This window comes from Apis cerana, linkage group LG3, assembly GCF_029169275.1.
Source record: "Apis cerana isolate GH-2021 linkage group LG3, AcerK_1.0, whole genome shotgun sequence".
NCBI classification, from domain to species: Eukaryota; Metazoa; Arthropoda; class Insecta; order Hymenoptera; family Apidae; genus Apis; species Apis cerana.
This window is the reverse complement of record NC_083854.1, coordinates 1241810-1264335: the sequence shown is the minus strand read 5'-3', so window position 1 is coordinate 1264335 and position 22526 is coordinate 1241810. Positions and strand designations below refer to the sequence as shown.

The window sequence follows — 22526 nt, the reverse complement described above, 5'->3', positions numbered from 1 at the left end:
GAATAAATCGAATTTGTTCATCATTTCATCAATACAAAATTTGGTATAAAAAAATAAATAAATGATTATAACGTATTAAATTAGAAAACTATTCAATTAAATAATTACTTATTTCCAATAATTTATCAAAAAATTTATTAATAATTTATTATCAAAAAATAACTTATTAAAAATTCAAGTAGATAAATTCAGTTCGAGCTTTTGAAAATATATCACTAAATTATCAGATTCTTTCTTAACATTAATAAATAAACTAATTCTTAACAAAGAAATACTATGAATTATTATGTGAATTTTGAAAATTTTTTCCTTCTTAATAAATTATTAATAATTTTTTATAATTTTTTAATAATTTAAATTCGCTCTTCCATTGATGGAAAAAATCTATCAAATAAGCATATCTTGAAGAGAGTTATTAAACATTTGATATAAAATTTATAATTTCTAAATTAATCTATTTTTAATCTAATATATTTCATTATTTCACATAAATATATTAACTCTTATTAATATTTATTATAAAAAGTTTGAATATTCTTTCGGATTTGCAATGGTTTATTTTATGGAAAAATCTATTAGATAATTTGTAACTTTCATTTCAAATTGATCCATAAAATTTCTAATACTTTTCGAAAGAATATTGATTCATAAAGAAAGAATACAATTTTATTAAAAAAAATATTAAAGTAATCTTAATTGAGTAAAAAATTCTTTAATTTAATTTAATTTTTTTTTAAATAAAAAATTGTAATTTAATTTATAATTCTCTTTGACTCTATTTACTCTATATTATATATTTGAATTATAACAAATTATATTTTTATATTTTTAATAGTTTTTGAATTGTTAAATAATAATTCTATATGAATTGAAAATCTAATATGAATTGAACATATTCAATTTTTATTTCATTTCCTAATTATAATAATGAGTAAAAAAAAAAAAATAAATAAAATTCAACAATCTTTAATTGAAAAATTTACGATATAATAAAATTAATTGCTATTTGATTTTATTTTTAAGAAATAGCATTTAACATTTTCACCATCTGGATGTCAACAGATGATATAGAAAATTCAAAGATTTATGATACAATGCTTGTTTCATTGATACATTCAAAAGTATATAAACGGTATATAGTATATTAAATATAAATACAAAACAATTCGAATATTAAATTTATATCGCAAATAATTATATCTTTTTGTGTGTATAAAATTCCAGATCTCTGATTAATTTTCTTTTAATTTATTTACAGTTTCATTTTTAAATAACAAGATTTCGTTCTATTTTTTCATACGTATATTATCATTTTGTCATATTCATTTTTTAAAATATATATATTTAAATATATATATATTTTAAATACTATATTATATTTAATACTAATTAAATTTGTAAAAAAAAAGTATTAACTACAATTGATTTTCTTCTGTATTATTAAACAAAAAATATTTTATATAAATATATATTTAAAATTTAAAAAAATTACATTCTATAAAATCATTTTGATCATGTGCTATCAAGAGTGTACATTAGATCTTTTAATTGGTTGTATAATTTGTATAATTTGTAAATATTTTATATTTCATATATGTTTTCAAAAAAATATATTAATCGTTCAGAATTATAAAGTGCACATTTCTGCGAAGACTAAACATTTATTCATCAAAAAATTTGTTTGCAAGTCATGATATGTTAAAATTAGAATTCGACAATATAAATCAAGAATCCAACAGAAGATTTATTATATTTTTGATTTTTTATAACATAATTAACATTTTTTATTTGATAATTTTATAAAATAATGCTACAAAAAAAAATTATAAAATTATAAAATCTGTAAAACCACTGTAAACTGTAAACCACCAACTTTATCCTTGCTTGTTTGAATTAATTCTAAATCTTTATTCTAAAAAATCTTTACTTTAAAAAAGAAAAATAAAAATATTTCGACATTATACATAACAATTTTTCAAAATAAATCATCCTATCCCTATCTTTGTTTTCAATGTGTTCTCAAATAAAAATTGAAAAAAATTATGGATATTGATTTTTTGATAAATACAAGAATCAATTATAGATCGGCAAAAAATACAATGAAATTCAAAACAACTATATACATATTGATAGCAACACTCACATAAAATATAAAAGAAAAAATAGATATAAGAAAAAATTCTTCTTCATTCTATATATATTTTGGAAAAATTTGTAACAAAGAATATATGCATTATGCATAGCATAGAAAATTCTTGTATTATTCCATTCATATTGTGTTAATGTTCTATAAATAAACTATTTCAATTCTATTTTTAATAACAAAAATGAATATGTCTATTTTTGTCAGATATTTTTTCAATACATGTAAAGATTTTGTTTGAACAAGTTAAGTATATATATTTATATTTAAAAAATTACTTGTTAAATTTTATAAAAATATCTTAAAAATAACTAATGATATATTTAATGAATAAATATAATTAATAAATATAATAAGTAAATATTTAATAAATAAATATTGAAAAAAATATCATTTTTAATATTTTTTTATACATATTATATAACAGATCATGATTTTTTTCATATCAAAAATTATTGCAATTTATTAAAAGGAAATTTATTAAAAGGAAAAACAATGAATAGTATTAATTATCCATAATTTAAAATTATAAAAAAATATTAGTTCGATTTTTTAGTTTATGTAATTGAATTTTATATATTGCAGTTCATTATTAAATCGTTTTTTGCATAGAAGTAAATTTGGATTATAGAATTTTAATATAAAAAGAATACTTGTTGAATTTTTAATTTATTAAATACACTGTATTTTTAAATTATAAAAACTTGATTAAAAACTTTGATTATATATAAGAAGATAATGAATAATAAATGAAACACAACAAAAAGTGAAATCCGCTTTTATTTTCTGTATGTCTTAATATATAGTTTGAATAAAAAATTTGAATAAAAAAATGAAAAAATTAATAGTATTATGAAGTGACACTGTATATATAGTATCTGCCAGATAGTAAAAATTGCAACGTCTTTTCTAGAAATAACGATACTCGATATTAATAGATTAATGATTAATAGATCTTTTATTAAATTTTATTTATTCATGGAATCAGCAATTTAGTAAGTTAAATTATTAAAAGGACCGCAAAAATTATTTTATTGCCAATTGTTTAAATTTTTAACTTAAATTTACTATATCATAACTACTATACTATACTACTTTACTATATCATAAACTTTGATCTACTGAAACTCGTATATAAAAATATAAAATAAACAATAGATAAATAATAAATAAACAATAAATAATATACAACAAACAATAATAATGATATTTATTTTAAAAGCATAAGTCATTATATATCAAAAATTTAGCAAAGAAAAACATGATTTTGATAAATATAAATAAAATGTAAATAATAAGTTTTCGAGTTTCAAATTAACTATATTTATGTTTATATTCCATTTTCATTAAACGCAATTGATATAAATAAAATTGGCAGCACTACTAAGTTTTTGAGATATATATAGAATATTATAAACAACATATTGCAAATTAACAATTTTAATATATTTTTATTCATAATTACTTGAATGATAATTATCCTTAAAATTCATAAATTCATTATTGTTAATTTAATAAAATAATGAATAATGTTCGTCATTGGAATTAATTAAATTTATTCAAATAAAAAGTTCTTTGAATAATCGATTCAAAAAAATCAAATTCAATAATAAATAAATAATTAGAAATTAAATAATTTTCAAATATGAATGTTTATTATTATATAACAGAATTTTGATAAATAATAAATATTATTTATTCAATAAATAACTATTATAAAATTTCTATTAATTTTGTGTTCAATTCAAAAGTTTTTTTTTATTTAATTAATATATCAATGCTTTGTTTTTAAAACTTATTTATGTACTATTTGATCTTATCATTATTTGCCATTTTAAATTTCTATAAAGACGAATATTATTTAAGTTGTTTTGAAATTCTAATAATTTTTCATTTCCTATTGATTTTCCTATTTCCTTATATTAATTTTTAATGTATAATAATTGAAGATATTTCAACAAAGAAATATTCCATAGATTTCCTTTAATATAATAAAAAAGTTAATTTAAAAAAATGAATTTTAATTACTATAACAATAAGAATAAATATAAATAATAAATATATATATATATATTTGAATATATAAATATTGAAACAATATTTATATTGAAGTTATATGAAAAACAATCAAAAATATTTTAATATTTTAACCTCCAAAAATATTTAAGCAAACATGCTCTTTGATTAACGTAAGAAAAATGAAAATAAATAAAATTGAATAAATAAAAATTCTTGAATTTTATTATCATCATCTTTGAAATATCGAGACTATAGAAAAAATATTTTTTCATATTTTTTAACAATATTTTATTTAAAAATTATTATATAACTTATTTTTAATTTTTGGATTTAAAAAATAATTATTTATGAATTTACTAAAAAAAATTTTTTTAAATATTTTAATAAGAAAAAAATTTATGTTCATTAAATTAATATTAAAAAATAAAAATTAAAAGCATAATTAATGTGTTCAAAATTATTTTATAATTTATATATGTAAGTATTAAATACATATAAGTATATTATATATTATATATATATGAATGGATTTAAAACGGATTCAAAAAGAGAATTCTACTATTTTGTTTTAATTTCAACCATTATTGGCGCTACTAACATATTCTACTGAACCGATAATGTCGCATGTGATACAGAAATGATAATCACGTGACCCCTAAATATCTATATAAAAGAAGCATTGCACGAAGTCTATTCTATATCTCATTGTGATGAAACCTAGCATATACTATATGTAGAACAGAAAACGACTATAGAGATCCAGAATAGAACTGCTTGGCGCGACATGACTCGGCATGGCAATACATAATCCGAGAATGGCAAAACTGGTCGAAGAGCAAAAGAAACATATGTATAGTATATATTTGTACGGCGACAGAGTGGCGCATCCGCGTCGCGATGATCGGCGTGTAGGCGCCGTGCGTTGCGGTAGGCTCGCCGTGACGCGTGGCGCTGCGGCGCTCTACCGATGTACCAGGAACACAGTGGACTGAAGAGTTAAACGAATGTTACGCCTTACCATTTTAATCCATTATATTCTATCATACGCTCTGTTTAATCAGCGTGATTTAAATTCGTAGTTAAAGAGAATTTTTCTTATGTGTTAATTTTAACAGAAAAGAATATTTTTATATCTATTTTTATCTATTTTATATTTATTTAAAAAAATTGATAAAGAATAATAATAAAAAAATAACATAAAAATATTTAATAGTTTATTATTTAAAAATGATTAATTATATTTAGACATGTAAATTTTATTAACTTTACTATGCATAAATTTGCAATGTTTGATGCAATTAAATGAAAAAATTGATATTTTTATTATATCATAGTATTATTTATAATTAAGAAATTAATGAATTTCATCGAGATATAGAATATTTGTAATATATTATATGGTAAAATATTTTGCCATAAATGAATACAAATGAATAAATATTTAATTCTAAAATAAATCTATGACAATGAATTTCATCAAGATATAGAATATTTAAAATGTATTATATGATAATATATTTCGAAACAAATGAATAAAAACGAATAATTATTTGTTTAATTTATATATTTTTGTAAAGTAATAGCAATATTTACTAGTCAACTAGTTGTTATTATTTAACAATAATTTTTTTCAATTAATTTATTTCTGATTTTTTTATTTTAGATTTTATTTTGTTTTTATATTTTATTTATGCTTGTTAAAATTCTAATTCATTATGCTTCAATGCTATCAATATTTTACATAAAAACAAAGTTTTTATTAATATTCTTATTCATACTATTACATAATTTATAAAAAATTAAAAAATTTTGAATAAATTGTTTCTTCATCAAATTTCATCAATTTTAACTGAATTAATATATTTGTATCAAAATTTTTAATTTTAAAAATTTTAAATTTATTATTTTCATATTTGACTAATAAATAATACATCAAAATAATAATTTTTTATTTAATTACAACATAAAAATATATTTAATCTTAACTTATTAAGAATAAATTTCAATTGATTTTGGCTTTTTTATTTATAATAATTCATATCAAATAGTATATTTATTTATATTTATAAGTATATATTATAAGTATATATATTTATAAGTATATGGAATATACTTATAAATATAAATAAATAAATATATAGAAAATAATATAAAAAAAATAATAATTATAATATATTTTATATTCATAAATATATTCTATATTCATGAGATTAAAAATCTAATAACAGATTTTTATTAGATTATTATAATTAAAATTTTAAATATGATTATCGTTTATAATTTACTAAAAATAATTAAATTTGATTCAATAAATTTATTATATTCATTAAAAAGCAAATCTAAAAATATTACAATTAATTAGTTTGATTAATTCATTTGATTGTTATTAATATTTATTATTTTTATCAATTATAATTTTTTAAATCAATAGGAGATTTTTTTCTTTTTTTAATACAATCTTCTTTGAAAGTTCTATTTATATTATTAACTTATATTATTTTATATTATTTATATACAACAATTTTTAATACGTTATATTAAATTTTAAATATGTAAGAAAACATTTGAATTTAATATTAAACTATACTAAACTATATATTACACGCAATTTGTTTCCTTATAAGTATTTAGATGCTTATTTTTGAATAATTTTATGACTTGTGAAATCTGCCATTTTCTATGTAAGCTAATATTTAACTTCTTTAATTGCTTCGTATATGATTTGCTATATATAGCTCATTTCTTTAAAAGTTCGCATAAATAATGATATATTTATATTTGTATCTCGATTTGTTAATTACCATATTGAAAATATGGTTGAATTAAAATTAACGTTATTATAAAATAAGAAGGTAAATTCGTACATTCAACAATAATAAAATTTAATTTCATCACTTTCAATGATGATATTCATTCAATATTGTAAAAGTATAATTATTGCGTTAAGAAAATGTTTGATTCGATATAAAATTATAATTTTGATGCCAAAAGTGACGACTTATTTTGCGCATTTAATACAAATGAACACGAATGCTAAAGAATGTTATATATAGATTCTAACATCGTGGAATAACGAAGTATGATGATCTACGAATCGTGGTACCGAATTCAATCGCTGTGTCAGAAGAAAGTATAGGCGATCAGCACAGTAGCGAAGGTAGAGCCGAGATGAAGTTTACCGCGCGGGACCGCCCGCTCGACGAATCGTTTATCAGGGAAACACACGGATCGATTGGTCGTCAGTCAACGCTGCGTCTTCCTTAGCCGGATGCTTCCCTACTATCTTATGATTAACTAAGGTTTAATCAGCTTTATAAGCAACATGCACGTACATGATAATCCGCGGTTATCTTTCCGCATTGCTCAATAATCAAACACATTTTGGCTTAACTTTGTAAGGATATATTCAATACAAGATTGTCACACTTATGTTCCAATTCGTTTCGTACGATCAATCGCGGCGTGTGACGTAGCACCATGTTGCGTCATGTCAGTTAGACGCAAGACACAATAAGTATATAAGTACATACATACTTCCATACCGTCGCGTCAATCTCGACTAGCAAAGCTCGAGTTTCGTATACTTTCCTGATCGCGGTATTCGTAACGCGTTGAACATGATTTTCACGTTATTTTAAGACATAAGATTATAATTGAACGAGGAATTGTGAAATTATTTAAAATTTTTTCTTGAGAATAAATAATAAGTGGTAGATCTTGATTCTCGTTCTATTTTCATTTTTTGATTTTCAAGCATCGATGAAAACAGGTTGACTAGACATTATATAAATTTTTGAGATGTAATTGGCCAAATGATTTCGTACTGAACCTAGAAATGTAAAAAGAAAGAAGATCCTGGTCAATTATTATTAAACCTTTTTCTCGTAATAATGCGTTGGAAAGAGAACGGTTGCACGCACCAATCTTGCTGAGGAACGCCGATGCCCTCGAGTAACAGAAAAACAACTCTGAGCGTGGCAATCTTTCTTCCTGCCGCCCCCAACTCATGAGAAACGTCCTCAGGGCTATGACTATACGAGAACCAACGTTCAACACTTCTTCTTATCCAATGGAATTTTACTTTCGGCCCATCTTTTCTCCTCCTTTTATTTTCTTCCTTTTTCTTCTTCTCCAGTCAGCCATTACTTTCTAATTTTCAATCGTGGTATCGATAATAAAAATTATTTGAAGTATGATCAATCTATCGCGCGCGAGAAACAAAAAAACATGAGAAAAATATGAATGGAATGATTGATCAAGGGTACGAGAAAAAAAGAAATAATTCTTGGAAACGGACTCGGAAGTAGATTAACAATCGAAGATAGAGAAAAAGGTGAAACGTACACGTGAAGCAACCGATCGATCGTGGAACACGAAGAGACACAAGAACGATAGGGAGAGAACCGGTAGCTCGAACTGGGAGGAAGAAAGGCTTGGGAATTGTAGTGGGAAGGGGAAAAAGGAAAAAGGAGAGGACGAGCGGCACGTATGCCAGGCATGCGGGTGAGAAACACCAGGGGCGGCTGACCGACCGATCCGCCCACGTTTAAGATGCGCATCGACATTGCGGACCGTACCGAACCGAACCCAATCCAACCGGACCACACCGTACCACATGGCATCTCACACTCTACCATCCAGAATCGGCCTGCGGCGCTCGAACGACCGTGGTAAAACGGTTGGCTGCATCCTCTTTCGAATCGTAGCTGAACAAGCGCCGCGCCGACTTCACGTGCTTTCCTACAAACCACAAGAGAGAAGCGATCATCTTTTTCCTCAAACCAACACGCGATTCGGGGAACTCAAAATCGAACGCCCCCGCGGGCACATGCTACCATCACGCGAACATCATTCCTTTGCCGGAAAATGGAAACGCGCATCATCAAGCTATTTGAATCGCTAATTTCGAAATATATGTATAAATATATGTAAGAATAAATGGATAGAAAAAATAAGAAAATTATTGAGAAATATCTGCGAGAAAGAAACAAAAAGCAAGAAAAAAAGAATTCAATTCATAATTTTGATGGTAAAATATTTAATAAACTGGTAAAATATAATTACAATAAAATTTTACAAATTACAATATAAATCATTTAATTGTGGAATTATAAAAAAATAATTGATATTTTATAATTTATAATTTTTTAAATTATTAATAATAATCGCTAAATTATTATATATATTTTATATATAGAATATAGAAAGTTTCAGAACATAAAATGATTATCCGAAAAAGCAAATAGCGAATAAGATAATTGGCTCATTTAAAGGTTTGTAAGTTTTTGATTAATTTGAAGATATTTTTTTTTTGTTTTAAAATTTTTAAAGAATTAATTAGTACTTAATTATTTTTTGAAATTTTTTTATATTTCCCAGGTATTAATAATTGTTAATGATAAATCATTATTTTATTTATCTATTTCTAATTTTTCGTATTTTTAATTAATTTACTCATAAATTTTTATAAGCAATAAAATCTTTATTTTATTAGAAAAGAATTTATTTTTAACGAATCACTATTTCTTAGCACTTTTTATAATAAAAATGAAAAAAGTATACTACTTTTATATAATATTTACTAATACTTTCTACAAATATTTGTTATACTTTTAAAAAAAATTATTGCAATGATTTATATAGATGAACAAAGATTTAAAAATATATTTATTATAATAAGTTATCTTAAAAATATAATAATTTAATTATTTCATATTTATTTTTTAATTTTTAAAAATTTAATTGTTTATTGATTGAAAAAAGACATAATATAATTGGATCGTTTAATTTTTTTTTATCAATTTCTAAGTATTGATTAAAAATATTTATTGTTTCTTTCATCAAATATTAAAATTATATTTCAAATAAATTGACATTACATATGTTATCTTTTATTTTTAAGTTTAAATATATATTTTATATAACAAATATATGTTATAGTTAAATAAATGATTTTATTTTTTTATGTGCATCTATTTATGTAATATATATAAAATAGATATCAAAATCTAAAAATTTCTACATATTCGTCATATTTATAATGTCATACTTGTCAGATTAAGAATCTGAAATTGAACTGAAAAATTAAATTTATTTTTAATTTCAGTTTTTTAGCAAGTAAAAAAATTAAATTAGGTATTTTAATCATTTAATCTTTGTGCTATTTTTTCCTGCGGAAAGATGTTTGAATTTCAAAACAGAAACTTAGAAAATAAATATTAATGTTATTAAATATGAAATTGAAATATACATTGAAACATAAATTAAGAAAATATTTATTATTATTTTATAATATTATAATAAAAATAAAAAATATAAAAAATATAAAAAATTTTTTCGCTAATATTATTGAGACATAAATTTAATAACAAAATTTATTAATAAAATAACTAGATGATTAATTTTTTCTATATAACAAAATTTTTTTATCAATTTTTATAATTAAATTTTATAATTTTAAGTTTAAAAATAACTTTTATTCTTTTATTAAATCCTTTTTATTAAAAAAAAAATTTTTTTTAAATATTGATTTTTTATCAACTCTTATTTAAAATATAAAAAAACAAAAACTCAATACTTATCTATTTATATGATAGACGATACACGATATTCTCTCTTATCATAGATCTATATTGGCGAATTATTCTTTTAATAACAACTTAATAACAATTCTTTTAATAACAATTTTAATTAGATATCGTTAAGATAATCTGAAGTAAAAAATTAACAAGAGATGTAGTACACTGCTGCTTATGATCACCTTCCGGTTTCGAAGAACCAACCAGGCAAATTCGACTCGCGCCCACCTGTCGGAACACTGGCCTTTGAAATTTCCTCATTCGGACCGTTGCCTGTTCAAGTTTGGTTAAAAATTTGCACCTGACAGAGGCAGATCGGTCGAAGATAATAAAATTTAGAGTCAACGTGAATCGAAATGAATCTATTGTCATTACTATCTCTACTACCATTGCTTAATTTTGATAATTATTCTATATTAAAACTTTGCTTCTCGGATTTCTAAATATTCGAAATTTGTGTGAATTTATTTCAAATATCTATATACAAATAGATTTATATATTATTAAATAATATATAATAATTATATTATTATTATAAATTATTTATCTATATATTATTAAATATTAATTGAATATTTATTTACGTAATTAATTAAGATTTTAATATCGAAGTATTAAAAGAGCTTTATTTGAATATTCGAATATTCATATTTATATACATTCTATTCTCAAAATGGAATATTCAAATAATAAGAAATTATATTCAATAATAAGAAATTATTTATCTCTTCATTATATCAATAAACTTTGAATATCCTTCAAATATTTATACAAGAAGTTTTTTTCTAAAGATTAGGTATTCAAATCTTTACTATTAACCAGTTTTCAACAGTACTATGCAAAAATACATTACTACGTGAATGAGATTAATTTCACGTTTTGGCAACACCTGACACGCGTCCTGTGTTCTTTCCAAGCAATTTTGTTCCTCGAGAAGGCAAGTCGCGCGATCGTTACCAACGACACGGCTATCCTTTCACGATCACCTGCTCTTTCAGCGTATGCAATTTTGTTACGCCTCCTGTTCACTGCTCGCGCCGAGAAAAAAAAAAGGCACAAAAGTTACCCGACGCTCGAACAACATGCTCCGTTCGACTTTGAAACCAATTAAGACTTCCGATAATATTGGTCGCGCATCTGCGTCCAGCATTCACCTTCCCCATTCCATTCCCCTTTCGAGAAGAATTCGCTCACGCTCGCCATTCTATGCGGTAAATGATGCACCGCGAAACTCTTGATGAAAGAAAAAACCACGTGAACGAGATAGACCACAGCGCCACACTATGGCGTGACACAACGAGTCTCAAGATAAAAGATAGTAAGTAAAACGGTGCTAGCTATACTAGTTTTGCATGCTACATTTTACGCTCAAACTGTAGGCGTAACGTCTTGGATCGAACGGAGGAAATGTATCCATGCTATAATGATACTTTTTTTAAGAAATATATCGAAAATTATTCCGAACTATGTATCGAATAAACATAACAATTTAAAAAAAAACAATAAAAAGAAAATATTATTTGACATTATGATGACAGATGATTATTTGACATTAAATAAAAATATTACAGAAAGAACAAAAAATATTACAAAAAAAAATGTGAATGAAATCTGGTTAAATTGGATCGAATACTAAAGATATAGATATATGTTACGAATAAAGTTAGGAACGTAGATAACCTAGCATGACTTCAGTAAGCTTGAGATTACTCATAATCCATAGATAAAGTTTAAAGCGTACATTGTTATGTATATATGTATTGTTATGTTCTGACATGGGTGGCCTTTTCATCGCATTTTTGTGTAGCCCAATTTGTTACCAATTTATTATTAAAAGATAGCATCGTTTTTAAACAAATTTTTATTTGAGTTAGATAGTACGGCCGTTTGTGCCATATAGTTTTTAATAACATATTTCAAATTCATTAAAATCAATGAAGAAGTCTCCTTTTCGACAAGGAGAAGATAAATTTTTTATTTATTTATAATATATTTATTTTTATTCAAACGATATTATGGATAAAACATGGCATACCTTGGTAAAGTTCGAGATATATTATTATTTCAATTAAACTTGTGACTTTATCTATGGATCATCACTAATCCTAAGTTTATCCGCGTAATGCCAGATTTACCCATTCTCTTTACCCACAACATATATGTATACACGATTTCAGAGAATGGTTGTGAAGTTGGCCGCAGCCGCGACACGATCCGAGTAGCTGGAATCGCACAGTCACGCTGGCGCCAGTCGTATCGGTAACTCTATATCGATTCAAAGGCACGGTTGTCGACTCTTGCAGTCCCAGTGGGGATACACGGCCGCCCAGTTAGCCGAGCACCAATGTATTTATACGACGCTGCCCGAGGTATATACATCTGTTTCCATCCGGGCACGTGTCAACCACAAAATTAGAACGGTCGGGAAAAGAAAAGACGGGAAAACGATCCAAATTAAGCATAGCGAAAACTTATGAATACTTATGAATATCAAAGAAATTGAAATGTATTTGATGTAATCGAATTTTCTCATCTCATTTATATTTGTAATTCGATTTGTGAGGAATGAAAATTATGTGAAATAAAATATCTCATTATTTTTAGTCAATGATTTAATATAAAATGATTCAATTTCTTTTTTTCTATATATAGCTAAGCAAATATTTATTTATTGAACAATTATTTCGTTACATTTATATGATTTTTTATGGAAAATAGACTGAAATGTGGCAGAGGGTTACACGAGATCGCATACTTTCCTGTCCTTTTGTGTTCGTGTTCGAATATATAATAAGTATACATATATATTTACTTGATCTCACATGACATACATAGGATGTGCACGATTTGTCGCAATGAAAGCTTCGACTTTTCCATGTATATAAATGGATCAAATGATGATTCCCATTTGCTTCTGTGAAAGCAGGGAATGAAAAAACAATGTAGTTAGCACAAATGAAGCATATACATATTTGTATATATATCTTATACAAGAAGTTTTCTTAAATAAAAAGAAAGATTAATATATTACAAATATTATAAGCTGTTCCAAACTATCGCAATGTCCGATTATGTATGCGAAGTAGCTTTTAAATGAGCATGTGGCGCCAGATGTCGCGCCTCGTGATCTTTATAGCAAAATACCGCTCTTCGATCGTGAGTGCATACTCGACACACGACACATGTCTCTCCTTTATATACTTATTCTCTCGCTCGTTTGGCAAATGCCGAGAACGCAGAGATCGTCTTGGCTTCGTATCGATAGATCGTATTGCGTTTCATAACGACAATGATAAAAACTTTTTATGTGCAATCTGTTAGCCATTTTGATTGTCATTTTTTTCTTCAACATTCATTAAAAATATATAATGTAAATTGATGCATGTAGTCAAAAGTTTAAATCTTCACTAAAGTACACTTTAAATATTTTAAATTAGAATTCTATAATTTTAGAAAATATTTTTAAATTAAATGAAATTAATTATTGATATTTATGAAATAAATATACATTTATATTGATAATAAAATAACAAGCTTCAATATAAAAAAAATGAGACTTTAGATTACGTACAATAGAAGATTGCAAAAAGGTTAGTTGTCGGCATTGACTACATTGAAATACAAAAGACAGGGGTGCAACGGACAAGGTCGAACAATTATGTAGAGAAAAGTACATATCTACAGGTAGAAAATCAACCTGTTCTTGGAATCAGAGGATATCGGTTACAATGTTAACAATGACTGGCTGACCAACAGCCGTATTTGGGATATCGGTGTCACTGTATACAATTTTTTTGTTACCTGGGTCATCGAACCATTGTTCGACTATACCAGCATTATTTCGAGAGATCTAAAAACATCTGGATATTCGGCGATTGACAAAAGCCTTCCGAAACGTCGAAACAAAAGTTTTTTTCTTCCATCTGATGATTCTCGATACTCATTCCCGATGCAGTTCGTGTTTTGCGTGATTGACGAATCAACTCTACGAGATGAATATATCATTATAACGCGATGTAGCAAAGAAACAAACGATAGATCGCAAGGCCGAACAACATCAACAGTGAAAGATCCTGAGCAGGTGAGGGGTCGGTTTCTTTCCTTATGGCCTCGCATAAATCAGACCTACACTAAGGAACTCGTTAAAGCTCTCACACCACCCGCGCGCTTAGCATTCGTAAATTTTTCCCCATGAACAATACGGTCTTGATGTGACCAGACCCACAAAGGGTCGACTCTTGTCGAGTTTTGTAACCGATACCCTAAAATCTATCCGTATTTTTTCCTCGCACCTGTCCAATATGATCCCGCTGTTCGTTCCAACCGACACGAATTTCTGAACTATAAGAAACCAGGTATTAAAACTACATATACGAACTACAAACACTGCAATGGATTTGTGGATTCGAATTTGTGGATTGTGGCTACAATCACTTATTTATAAATATTGAGAAAAATTTTTTAGTTGTAAAAATTTTCTAACATTTAAAAAAATAGACTTTTGATAGGATAATATGATAATAATGTTAGTTTACATTGTTTTAAAAATGAATGAAATGATACAAATTAAAAAATGCATTTTATACATTCTTCAACCAAATGAAAATCAATAAAATTAAATTTGTTAATTATTTTTGCAACCTCCCTATAATTTCATCATTAATAATGAATTATTAATAAAAATTAAAATAGAAAATTGAACAAAAAAATATTAGTTAGATTATAGTTATATTATAATATTACTTAGATATATTAGTTAGATTATAGAATATAGTTAAATATTAAACTATGTTATTTTGAGTCAGATTTTCTTATTTAATATAAGATTTTCGAGTCATTTTTAATATGAAACGAGTTTAAATTTTTTTTTAAAAGTAGATGTTAATTCATATAATGATATACTTACTATCTTCCCTGTTGCATGAAGATAATATTCGATATCTAATTTATATGATTGTTCTTGTTGCAATTATTTCCTAGAATTGATATTATAATATCCGTTATATATCAACGTTAGTGCTTATATAATCAACTCAACAAATTTTATAATCTAGAACGTTACGTTACTTTTTATAATGAAAATATAATTATTATTTAATTATCGAGATTCTATAGTTGAAATTCGAGAGAAAGCAGATTAAAGTTGAAACACATATATTGCAAAAATATTTTCACTGATGATTACTTGAAATGAAACGACATACCATATATGGAAATGATGAAAAGATATATTATACATCTTCAATAACAATACTAATGTAAAAAAGCAAAATGTAAGATCAGAACTATGATGGAGGACAAGTTTTTCGGGTATATGAAAGCGATGATGCTATACGATCGATAAAGAAAAGTATGGACGACAGGATGAAGAGCGGCAGGGTGGACGATGACGACGAAGGACATACTGGAAGAGGGTAGAAAAATAAAGGCAATGAATGATGCCGTGTGGCAGGTGCACCGTAGAACACTTAACGAGTGGTCCGCTCCCAGACTCCGTACACCTGTAACTCTGGGACCGGATGATTCGAAACGAGATTCTTCTCTCATCCTATCTTGTATATCTTGTCCTTCATAATTTCTTATTTTCATAGTTATCTCGAGTCTCGATAAAATTATTAACATACTCATTTGTCAAATTTTTCTCAAAATAGTGATAAATCAGAGAGATAAAATTTGTTCGATCATCTATATGTATACGTAAGAAAACGTGCGATATTTCAAAAATCGTAAGTCAGGAAGCTGCAGCTTTGGAACGTGAGAAATAAGCGATGCCTCATACGCGTAAAATGAAATACGATCGCGGCACGGCTGTACTCGGAGAAAAACCGCTTAATGCTCCTTGGGCTACTCCCTATCACCCCACCCCCTCAAACACACGTGTATCGCGAAGTATGCAGTCATCGTCTCACTCGTTCTTTCGCCCCTCTCCTTTTCTTAACTTCTTCCTCTCTACTTTTCTCTCTCGTACTATGGCTCACTCATCCCGTTCTTGATCGATCTACCTGTTGAGCTCTATCGAGAAACTTTGCGTTCCTCCGCTGCCGGCGCTGCTACGACACACATTTTTCGCCTTCTATCTCGACATTGATACCAATCCCCATGCGAATCGTGGTTAAACTTGATCGCGAAATTCCAAGTTTTGAAAGCTTCTTATCTTTTTTTTCATGCCTACTTAAGTACTTTTATATCTTTATAAGAATAGAATGGCGGTTATGGGAATAAGCAATTAATTACTCTGAATTCAAAATAAATCACGTTTTATGAAACTTATTCATTGAAACTTGTAAGAATGTTTATATATATATTTCTATCTGCTAATGTTTTGTTTAATAAATATTTTTATTTATTTTAAATTTAGTTAAGTAGTCATACAGATTTCATTTATGTCATAAAAGAATGAAAAGGAAAAAAAAAATAATTTAAAATAATTTTTATCTTGAAAAAGTTGAAATGACAAATTATGTAATGATTGAGTAATATATTAATGTATTTTAAAAAAACATCAATAGATATTAGATCTATTAATTTAAGAGAAAAATCTTGAATTAAATAAAAGATTTGAATATAAAATAAAATTAGTAAAAAGTCTTGAATATAAAGTAAATATATAAAGTAAAATTAATAGAAAATTGGTAATATTTAATTAAAGAGAATTATTATTAAAAATTTTTGGTTAATTTTTTTACGTAATAAATTATATAAATTATATAAATTAATAATATATATTTATTAAAAATTATTTAATTAATTTTTAATTAATTGATATATTTTGTTTCTTCATTAATTATTTGAGTTTGTTTGTTTACCAACTAATTCGAATAATCAATTTTTTACTATATTGTTATGTCTTTCAAATCTTTTTTGATTACATATATTTTTTATTATTGAAATTATTATTTTTAAATTACAAAAATAATACGAATATAATAATAATAAAAAATATGAAAAATTCATTATCAATATACTATTTAACTTTTCATTTTAATTTTATGCTTATATGATTTTTTGGATATTCGGATAAAATCTTTCTATTTTTTTAAAATTTTTATTAACATTTTTAATAAAATAAAAAAGAATTAAAAATTATATAAATTATATAAATTGAAGGATTATTTATAAAGTTAAAAAACAATTCAACTATAAACAGATATATTTCATCAGTTGAAAGAGCTTGCCAGATTTCATAAATATATCTCAAGTCAATCAGTGTTTTTCGAGCAAATGCTATATCATAAATCTAAAAAACGCATGAAAATTAAACATAATTGTTTATCAATGTAACTATATCGCAATCAAATCTACAAAGTTTATACATAGTAAATGTTATATGTGCATATATATTACATTATATTTCTTATATTGTAATTTTAAATAATTTAAAGAATTTCTATCCATTAAAAATTTTTTACAGTTTGCTAATATAAATGTTGCAAAAAATTGCAGAAATATTAAATTTTATCAAACAATATCGATCTATTATTTGAGTTATTTCGTTTGAGTATATTATTTGAATGGATTTTTAAATTAAATGAAATAATAAAAAATAAATAAAATGAATAAATGAATAATGAAATGAAACGTGAAAATAAAGAAATATTTATTATTTTTATTTTTATTATATATATAAATATATCCAGTATAGTACTTATAAGTATATAAGTATATAAGTATATTTATATATTTGTATAAAAACACATATAATATAAAATATAAATGTGATCTATTTGAATATTTAGACCATTTGAATATTTATATAAATTATTTTTCAATCTTAAATTTCTCTTATCTTAAATTATTTGTTATTTAAAAAATTTAAATTTGTTTATTTTAAAAAATTTTTAAATATTATGAAATTTCTGTTTTTATTTCGAAGAAATAATTTAATGCAAATGATATTTTGTTAGATAGCAAAGACATATTATCAAAGACATATTAATTTTATTTTAATTAGAATTACATATTTATGATATTATTAATTGCATCTTGACATTTTTCACAAAAAATCTTATTCATTTTTAATTTAAATTCTATATTTCTTTCCATTTCAATATATAAAACTTCGTTTATCTCAAAGAAAATCGGAAAACGAAAGTAGCAAAACAAAAAAAAATTGATTTGCATGTAATAATAGGAGTCGAATCAAGTTAAATTCAATTAAGACGAATGATCTATGGAATAAAAACTTATTCCTATTGGTAACGACAGGTGCAAAAAGTCATATGATTCCACAAAATAATTCGGCTATCAATGACACGTGCGGTGTTCCTTATTGAACCACAACTTGTAGAATGACCAAAATGATCACTTGGCTATTCTTTAATTATCGATTACGATCACGCATAAAATCCTATATCAAACTTTGATTTCGATAGAAATATATGAAATATATCATATGAAAGAGATAACCATATAAAAAAAATTTGATTGAATCGATCAATGATGCGCTATCTTATCTTTTACAATCATTTTTCATAATTTCATAAGAATTAGAAAATACAATTATTAATATTCATTTATAATTATTTACATTAATTATTTAAATACATTATGTACATTATAAACAATATTATTAAGAATGAAAAAGTAAATTAAAATATATTTAAAAATTTTAAAATATTATGTAATAAATAATATTTTTCAGTTGATATATTTACTTTTAAGAATTTTAGTCATTAATTTATTTTTCATTTTTATGTTTGAATATTTTTGTCTTATAAATAAATAATCATGATTAAAATATTTTATCGTTAATATTTTATCGTTAATATTTAAGTCAAGCAATTCAAACTCACAAAATAGCTAGCTATTGTAATATAAAGTAATTTTTTTTATTTTTTTTTTAAATATTAGGATTTTATCATCATCATTTTTCTCGTTATTCATATATTTATAGTGATAAAAATTCTATTTAAACATATAATATTTCTGATTAATTTTTTATAATAATGATATGATAATATATAAGTTTAAATAAAAAAAATTTTATAATATGTAGATATAATATTTATATCTACATATTTTTCTTAAATTGAAATTGATTTTGTTTTTTAATTTAAATAATAAAATAAATTTTTTAAAGTGAAAATCGAAATTAAATAATCAAAATTGCAAAAAGTCATTAAATTGCAGAAAGAAGTTAAAGAAAATAGAATGAAACATAAAAATAAAAAAAATATTCCTATATATTATTCCGCATATTGAAAATATTTATAAAGTATTGAATACATTATAACTTATTTATCTAGCTCTCGAATCTGGACAATTCTAGACTTATAAATCAATCAACGAATTATTAAAATTTTCGAGAGACAATATTTAAGATTTAAAATTATTAAGATTTAAGATTAATTGAAATTATTTATATTCGAAAAAATGAGTCGAATCTTTAATCTTGAAAAACTTCGAATTCAAAAAAAACAAATAAAAAGAAAATACGTAAAATGTGACTATCTATTGAGGGAATCAAAGGAGAAAAGCGAAACGAGACAGGTCTGTGAAATAGAGTGCATTGTAACGGCACAGAAACAAGTGTGAGCAAACGAATGAGTGAGCGAGCGAGCGAGCGAGTGAAAGAGAGAGAGAGAGAGAGCAAGGGAAGAGCAAGGACATATGGCAAAGCTTTAATAATTGAAGTTGACACAGGCGCAGATGCGAGCGCAGCCGCACGATCCGCCCATCAAATATTTAGAGATTATAAAGTACGCACATGTTACTGTGACGTTCCCTGCGTTTCCTAATAAACGTTTGTTCACACATGTATATAAGCAGAACGAGTAATTGCAAAAATCGTACAAGTAAAATGTCGTCGAATTAGCCTCGTAAACGAGGATTGAGAAGGAGCAAAGGAATAAAATTTGTTAGCACTCCGCTGGATAGTGAAGAGGTAGAGACAACGGCAGGTGCGTGTGCCACTATTTACGATAGTGGGGATACTGACAAATCGCAACGCTCTGGGAAAAGAGAAGACCCTTGCCAAACTTGTCCAACAGGTTACTATCGCGTACACACATGCTACCGATCGTTCCCAAGCACTGTCAATACCGTGGTCCACATCTTCCAATTTTTCAAAATGATATTCTCATTTCGCAATTGTTCTCAACTCGCAATATGTTCAAGTCATATTCTTGTTGCAAAAGCGCAAGGAAAAAGATTTTACTGATTGGAAAATACAAACAAAAAGAACGACGAGAAATCGGCCTTGATGCTGTTTCTGATTAGGGATAATAAAAAATGAGGAAAAATCGATATATTATTATCTATTAAATATATTTAGTTACTATTGTACCTATTGATATTAATATAGTAAAGTTTCCATTTTCGTAATATTATTGTTTTTTATAATCTTTTTTTATAATTCTTTTTTAAAAATAGGAAAATTTCTAAAAATCTCAATTAAATTTTTATAAAATTCATTTTTGAAATATAAAAGTTTTAGTATTTCTTTGTGATTTTCTATTTAATATAATTATTAATTGATTTAGTATATTATATTATTATATATATTATATATATATTGATTCAGTATATTATATAGATTTAGTATTTAAATAAACAATTTTTTTTATCAAAATATTTTTTTATTTAAAAAATGATTTAAAAAATGATGCAATTACTATAAGCGTAAAATTTTGGATCAAAATAAATTTGATTAGAAACAAATTTATAAATTTAATCTCTTTCCAAATTTTAAACGGATTTTGTTTAAGATTTAAATAATACATATATACATATATATATACATATATATAATATTTATACAAAAGAAAAATATAATTACGAAACTATACATTATTAAAAATATCAGAATAGTTTTAATATATTAAATATCGATATTAAAAACATCGATGTATTGTCACCATTTTGACAAGGCCGGTGGTAAATGATAAAACTCGGTCGAACACATTCACGCGCGGGAGCAGCTATCGATGCCCTTGAAGATTTTCTTGGCCTTTTTCGTCACATCTGGTCGACATACCATCCTAACAAATCGAATGGGCTGTTGCCTGCTCGCCTTTTCTCTTTAATGCCCTTAACACACCTCTATCTGCGCATATGCTACGCAGATACCGTACCGTATGAATATGTTCGCATTAAAAATTCCCTTGATTCTTTCCCTAAATCTCAAACCAAATTATGAATTATATAATAAAAGAGAAAAATAAAAGTTAATGTTTTCTAATATTTTTTTTAATTTCCCTTATTTAATATGATATCATTTAATATGATATAATATAAAATAATTTGCGATTTCCTATATAAGAGAAATTTAAAAAATTAATATGAATTTTTTCTACAAAATACGAACTGCTTTTGTGTTAATTAGCGGAAAGATTGCGTAGAAGATTGATTTGTAATGTAATATGGTAATATAATTACATTAAAATGAATAAAAGTTATTAAGTAAAAATTATAGCAATGATTTTATATAACAAATATTGAGATTTACAAGTTGGAAACCACCATTTTCGAAATTAAATTTGAATTGAAAGCTGATTCTTAAATTAGTAAAATTCGAAAGTTTAAGAATCCAAAATGTTCTATTTTCTTTTTCTTCTAAAACATAAGTATTTACATGCAAATATTTTCTCAAAAATTAAAATCTCAATTTCTATTTTTAAAATTCTTCAAGTTTCTAAGTTTTTGTTTTATATAATTATTAGTAACAATAAAATTCCTTTTTGATATCTTTTTACAAAAGATTAAATTTTTATATTTTATTATATTTATATAAATTTTTATAAATTAATATTTATCTGAATTTTTTCGAATTATAAAGTTTCAAAATT

General features: G+C 24.6%; 2 long non-coding RNA genes across 2 annotated transcripts; one reads left to right on the top strand and one right to left on the bottom strand.

The window, feature by feature from the left end:
- Positions 1 to 7541: 7541 nt before the first annotated feature.
- Positions 7542 to 9033, bottom strand: LOC133665858 (uncharacterized). The gene is made up of 2 exons (XR_009829282.1): positions 8083 to 9033; positions 7542 to 7991 (listed from the first exon to the last, which is right to left on the bottom strand). It is a non-coding gene; the product is annotated as an uncharacterized LOC133665858 (long non-coding RNA).
- Positions 9034 to 11308: 2275 nt separating this feature from the next.
- LOC133665859 (uncharacterized) lies at positions 11309 to 13363 on the top strand. Its single transcript, XR_009829283.1, has 2 exons — positions 11309 to 12058; positions 12918 to 13363. It is a non-coding gene; the product is annotated as an uncharacterized LOC133665859 (long non-coding RNA).
- Positions 13364 to 22526: the final 9163 nt, after the last annotated feature.